Genomic DNA, 6000 nt, shown 5'->3' with positions numbered 1-6000 from the left:
TTTATTGAAAAAAATTACTTAGAAAGATAGGAGGGGAAAGAGAGGAATACATGTTCAAGAGAGAAATCGGGCTTCTCCAGAGTGGGAGAGATACAAGTTCAAGAGAACAGGGCCTTGAGAGAAAAGCTCCCTGGAGAAGATTTTCGGGAAAATGTAGGAAATCATGTTTTCCCCATAGTAACCTGGAGAATCAAATTTAAACAGTCAAATAGAAAAGGATAAAGGGGAGGGCAAAGGTAATGATGAGAAGTAGCTTGTGATTTTTTTTTTTTTAAACTAACCCAAATCAATAAGTCAAACAAACTGCCAGAGCAGGGCCTATCACCGGGGGCTGTGAACTTTATCTCCTGCCAGTAGTTCACTGATAGAGGAAGCAGTTCACAAACTCCTTGGTATCAAATTTAGTTTTGGTTCTACGGGAGCAGAAAGTACAGGCAGAAGGAATCCCTAACAAAAAAAAAAAAAAAAAACAGCGAAACTGGCAGAGCAACAGCTGGAGCGCGTGCTCTGTGGGCTGAGGGCCCAGTCTCAGTCCCCAGCCCCGAATCGTACCCTGAGCACTGCTGGGAACGCTTAGCCAGGAAGAGCCCCCTGATTATTGCCGGGTGTGACCCCCAAACCGAACCAAATAACAGAAATGGACCAGGCCCTCCCAGCACGAAGGGTTACGAAAGGTGATTTCAATGGCAAGCCGCCAAGCTGCTGGCCTCCCTGCCGGCAGGACAGTGTGTGAATGGGCACTGTCATGTGGGAACTCGCCCCCAGCTCCCCTGCCCCTGCCCAAACTGGGCATCCTGTGCCCTCCCACCTGCCCCAGGCAGGAGCTTGTCCCCTCGGACTCTCCCTGAGCACAGGTCCTTCCTGTGGGAGCGGGTCTTTCCCGTGGCCCCTTTCTGAGCTTCCTTCAACTTCTGGGCATCGCCGTTCATCATCCATGCCCCTGAACACCCTTCTCTGTCCCCACAGGTATACTGTCGCTATATGCAGCTGTTGCAGTTGGGCCTAAACACATGGGCTCTAGGACTCCTCCCAAGCCTGTGAGTGTAGGGCTGTTGAAGGAGGACTCATTTATCTTTATATATGTACATATGTATTGTTTGCAGTGCCGGGAATTGAACCCAGGACCTGACATGCAAGGCCAGTGCTCTGCCTGGGGAAGAGGATGAGGCCCAGCATCTGAATCCTGAAGGGACTGAGGCCTGCCTGTGAGTTTTCTCTTTAGAATAACTTTTTCTTTTCTTCTTTTCTTGTCTTTTGGGCCACACCTGAGATACTCAGGGATCATTCCTGGTGGGGTTCAGGGAACCATATGGGGTGCTGTGAGTTGAACCTGGGTCAGCCGTGTGTATGACTAACACCCCGCTCACTGTATTCTCTCTCCCGCCTTGAAATCTCTTCCCCCCACCTCCAATTCATTTTTCTCTTCTTATTCATTTTCTTGCCACACTGGTGATGCTGTAGGCCTATTTTCTGGTTCTCTGCTCAGCATTGACCCCTCGCAGTGCTCAGGGAACTATACATGGTGCCAGAGATTGAACTCTGGGGTCAGTTGCATGTAAGGCAAAGGCCTAACTTGCTATACTGTCTGGCTCCACTCTTTTTATTTTATCATTATTATTTTATTTTATTTATTTTTTTGCTTTTCAGGTCATACCCGGCGATGCACAGGGTTTTACTTCTGGCTCTGAGCTCAGGAATTACTCCTGGCGGTGCTCAGGGGATTATATGGGATGCTGGGAATCGAACCCGGGTCAGCCGCGTGCAAAGCAAACACCCTACCCGCTGAGCTATTGCTATTGCCTAATCATTATTATTTTTGAGTTTTCTTTGGGCCACATGGTTGTACTCAGGACTGACTCCTGGCTCTGTGCTCAGGGATCACTTCTGGCAGTCTCAGGGGACCATATGATATGCCAGGAATTGAATCCTGGTTGGCTGCATGCAAGGCAAACACCATCCCCGCTGTACTATTACTCTTGTCCCATTCTTTTTCTTTCTTTTTTTTTTTTTTTTTTTTTGCTTTTGGGTTACACTCGGTGATACACAGGGATTACTCCAGGCTCTGCACTCAGGAATTACTCCTGGCAATGCTCAGGGGACCATATGGGATGCTGGGAATTGAGTCCGGGTCGGCCGCGTGCAAGGCAAACGCCCTACCCGCTGTGCTATCACTCCAGCCCCATTTTTTTTATTTCTTAAAAAATTCTTTTCAAGGGTAAGACAAGAGGTGCTTGTCTTGTGTGCAGCCGGCCTGTTTGATTCCTGAATGCCATCTAGAGTCACCCTTGAGCACTGCCATTGTACCCTAAGCGCCCCTTTTGTTTTTTTCCCCTTCCATATATTTATGCATGCGTATATTTTTAAATTTCACATTGAAACCAAGTCTTGTTATTATTGTTGTTGCAATGTCCCTTCTGGTGTTCTCTCTTCTCACCCAACCCCTTATCATCTGGTGCCCGGCTGCGGTAACAGCCGTCCAACTGATCTGGCTGAGCAGAACCTTCCCCCTCAACCTCAGTCTGTCCACCCCACCAAGGCTCCTGGTAATCTGCCTGCAACATCCTTTTCAACTCATCACCCCACTGCCACCCTCCGATGATCTCCCTTTTTTTTTTTTGGTTGGGGGGATGGGGAAGACATTTACCTCAGAGCCCCTAAGTTAATCCTATAATGACAATAAACAAAATGAAGAGTGAAGATGAAGAAATGGCATCTTCCTGGTGCAAGTTATAAAGGGGCCCCGCCATCCCTCGGACTCTGAGTATTGAATGTGAAATAAAAGTGGATGTTCTTTTGGAAAGATGATGTGTTCTGGCACTGGATGTGGTTCAGCAGGGGGCCCTGGCCTTGCATGTGTGAGGCCCTGGGTTCTATCTCTGGCACCGACCTTCTGTCCCCCCCACCCAAAAGGGGGTAATTTGACTCCAGCCTTCTTCTGTACAAGCTCTCCCCTTTATAATATTCTAGGTGTCTTACTCTACCAGCTCTCATCCAGAATAAGTCTGTGGGAGACCCTCCTCCTCTGCTGTGAAACTGCTTCCAGACTGATTATTCTTTTCCTCTACACTTTCCTCAGTGCTGGCCCGTGGGACAGTGTCAAGAAACTGTTCTTGAGGGTGGAGTGAAAATACAGCAGGTAGGGTGTTTGCCTTGCATGCAGCCGACCCAGGTTCAACCCCAGGTATCCCATGTGGACCCCTGAGAACTGCCAGGAGTAATTCCTGAGTGCAGAGCCAGGAATGATCCCAGAGTACCTCCTGGTGTGGCCCCCAAACAAAAACAAACAAAAAACTTGAGACAGGTCTTATCTCAGAGGAAACATACCTGGCCTTCCCTACCCTCCCGTCCTCACATGCAAACTCAGAACCTGCGAGCAAAGCAAGTGCTCTCCCACTGAGCTACGTCCCTGACCCTGAAGGGTTTTGCCTTTTAAGATACCAACTGAAGAACTCCTAAAGAGGCAGACTTCCCCGCAGAACACAGAGTAGTGGCTTTAATGCAGTGACTTCCAGAAATGATGTTTGGTTTTATTATTTATATTTGGTTTTTGGCCACACCTGGTGATGCTCAGGGGTTGCAAGTGACCCTGCACTCAGGATCTCTTCTGGCCCTGCTGGGATCGAACCTGGGTGGGACCTGGGCTGCCTACATGCTAGGCAAGTGCCCTAACCACTGTGCTGTCTCTCCAGCTTTACCCTTTAGCCAATGATTGGCTTTATTACTGGAGTGTTTAGCCTTAACTTTCTGCTTCCGCATGTCTGATTTTATTGCCATTTTGTTTTTCAAGATTAGGCTTTATTATTTGTTAGATAGTTCGCTGAAATTCTTGGGGTTCCAAATCCCACCTCTAGTAATGGAGGGCTACCTAGAGAGCCCATTCTTTCTCCTCTCACCCTGCTCCGGGCAGGTCACTTGTCTCTCTTCAGCTGCAGATGGAAAAGCAGGAGGAAGCGTGGCATGGGAGAGCTTTTGTTCCTTTGCCTCCGCCTGTTTCCAGGATGCTTTGAATGGAGTGCACCTCCAAATGGAGACCTTGCTGGGCTCCCTCTCTAAATGAGGTGGCAGCACTAGATCTCCCAAGGCCGAGTTCTCCCAGAGCTGACATTCTGTGATTGCAGAGCATTGGTAGAAGAGGGGGGAGCTAATTGAGTGAGTTAGTAATTTGGTTGCCAGGGTAACTCTTTCCTGATTGGAAGGAAGGGATCACAGGGTTGGACACAGACTTTGCTCGATTGGAAAGTGTGTCTGCTCTTCGCTCCATGTTTCTGCTTCTGAGCCGGAAAAGAAAGGAAAAAAAGGGGAGGGGGGGCTGAAAATTGAATCCAAGTATTGTTGTATTTATGTCTAATTTAGAATGAAACCGTGGAGTGGTAGACTGGAGTTCTCTGTGAAATGTAATGTTCGTTTTTCCAAATCCCCTCCATTTTCCATTTCTGCATGTTAGTTTTATTTTGAATTTGTTTCCATTGGCTTTATAACTTTGGTCACCCACACCATTTGCTGTGGCCAGCTGTTTTTGTAGGATGTGGCACATGGTGTTAAAAATATATATATGGTTATAGGGACTAGAGATGATATGAGGGTAAAGCAGATATCTTGCACATGGCCGACCCAGATTTGATCCCTGACACCACATAAGGTCCCCCAAGTACCACCAGGAGTAGCCTTGAGCATACCCCCCACACCCATACAAGTTGTTGAGGGCGGATGGTATGGTTTAACCATAGAACACTTCCCTCTCATAAGTATGGCCCTGGATTTAACCCCTGCCATCGAAAAGAAGACAAAAGAAAGGTGGAAATAGAAGAAAAAAACGATAGTTATAACCTTTCCTGGCATCGCAGGTCAAGGTTTTTCCAGTTCCGAAAAGGCAAGGCCACTCACTGGGTTAAAGGACAGCGGGTGTCACCCTGTCCCTTTCCTGACCCGGTGTAGTCTGTGGAAAGTGTAGTGAACAGTAGCTATAAGGGACGGGAGATGGCACGAGGAATGGAGTGGGTGAGCCTTAGGGTTCTTTTGTTTGTTTTGGGGCCACACCCAAACCCATGATGCTCAGGGCTTACTCCTCATCTATGGTTAGGAAATGTTCCTGGCAGGGCTCGGAGCCATATGGAGTGCTGGGGTTGGCTGTGTGCAAGGCAAGTTCCCTACCTGCTGTACTGTCTCCAGCTCCACCCCTTAGGGTTTTTTTTTTTTTTTTTCGTTTTGGGTCACACCTGGCATTGCACAGGGGTTACTCCTGGCTCTGTACTAAGGAATTACTCCTGACGGTGCTCAGGGGACCATATGGGATGCTGGGAATTGAACTCTTCTCTACCTGCTCTGCTATCATTCCAGTCCCTCCACCCCGTAGTTTTGGTCCCTGGAATCACATGCCCTGGGAGCACCACCCACTGTGACCCCAATACACAAATTCAGCTCTGTCTGATAGCCATCAGGCTATGGGGAAGGAAACCCGGGACAGACAGCAGAAAGCAGCTGGGTGACTGCTCTCAGGCCTTCAAAAATCATGTTGGTTGATACTCTGCCCTTTCCCCTTTCTTGACTATTTTTTCACCTGTAAATGGTTAAATTTAAAAAAAAAAAGTTACTTTTGCTTTTTTGGGCCACACCTGGTCATGCTCAGGGCTTACTCCTGGCTCTGCATTTGGAGATCATTCCTAGTAGTGCTGGGGGATCTTATAGTGCAGGGGTCAAACCCGGGTTGGCCACGTGCAAGGCAATTACCCACTGTACTATTGCTTGGCCCTGGCTAAATGTTTTTATTATTATTTTTTTTTTCCTTTTTTTTTTTTTTTTTTTTTTGCTTTTTGGGTCACACCCGGCGATGCCCAGGGGTTACTCCTGGCTCATGCACTCAGGAATTGCTCCTGGCAGTGCTCGGGGGACCATATGGGATGCTGGGAATCGAACCTGTGTCAACCATGTTGGCTGCGTGCAAGGCAAATGCCCTACCCACTGTGCTATTGCTCCAGCCCCCCTATTATTATTTTTTTAATA

Source organism: Sorex fumeus, unplaced genomic scaffold, assembly GCF_029834395.1.
Source record: "Sorex fumeus unplaced genomic scaffold, SorFum_2.1 ptg000043l, whole genome shotgun sequence".
NCBI lineage: Eukaryota > Metazoa > Chordata > Mammalia > Eulipotyphla > Soricidae > Sorex > Sorex fumeus.
Note: the sequence above shows the minus strand (reverse complement) of the source record.